Source organism: Penaeus monodon, chromosome 28 (assembly GCF_015228065.2).
Source record: "Penaeus monodon isolate SGIC_2016 chromosome 28, NSTDA_Pmon_1, whole genome shotgun sequence".
Taxonomy (NCBI): Eukaryota; Metazoa; Arthropoda; class Malacostraca; order Decapoda; family Penaeidae; genus Penaeus; species Penaeus monodon.
In genome coordinates this window covers 417,996-418,720 of record NC_051413.1, presented here as the reverse complement: position 1 = coordinate 418,720, position 725 = coordinate 417,996, and positions in this window count along the sequence as shown.

The window sequence follows — 725 nt, the reverse complement described above, 5'->3', positions numbered from 1 at the left end:
CTCGCGCGCGTTAATGCACACATACATAAACAGATCCTTTTACGTGTTATGTGTCCAACATCCCTCCCTTTTTTTTAAACCACAGCAATGAGAACTGAGACCCACACATCTCAATTCCAAATGTATTTCGCCGCTCATTAGAATCCTTATGCGAGTTATTTCCACCGAGGTATTTTCACGTCACCGCGTTCACAAGTATCTGTTCACAATGGATCGTCTCTTTTTCATATTGATTTGACTTTTTTTGGCGGGGGGGGGGGGGTGTTAATTCCTTTTGACGAGTATATTTTATCGTAATTCATTGTTTGTTTTATTGGTTGATTTCTGGGTATAGTTTTTTTTTTTTTGATCGGATATGTGCTTATGGAAACGCGAATGTAAATAAAGCTAAAAAATGTTGTTAACGTGTTAATAAAAAAAAAAAAAAACTCAACATAACTAGGCCTAACAGTCAAATTATCCTAAATCAGATATACAAACTAACAAAATCAATCGACATCCTACACATTTCCCAAAAGCACAGAGAAGACGCGGCCGGCGAGAAAGCTTAACATAACAGGCCATTTACAGAGAACACGTGAGATGACGGAACCGAGGCTTTTCACACGAAGCAGGAAACAGCTGGTCATGAGAAGCTTGGGGGAGGGGAGGGGGGCGGGGGACAGATGCATTCGGGAGTCATGGAATGTATACAGTCGGATGCTGGGAGTTGCATATGCATGGCA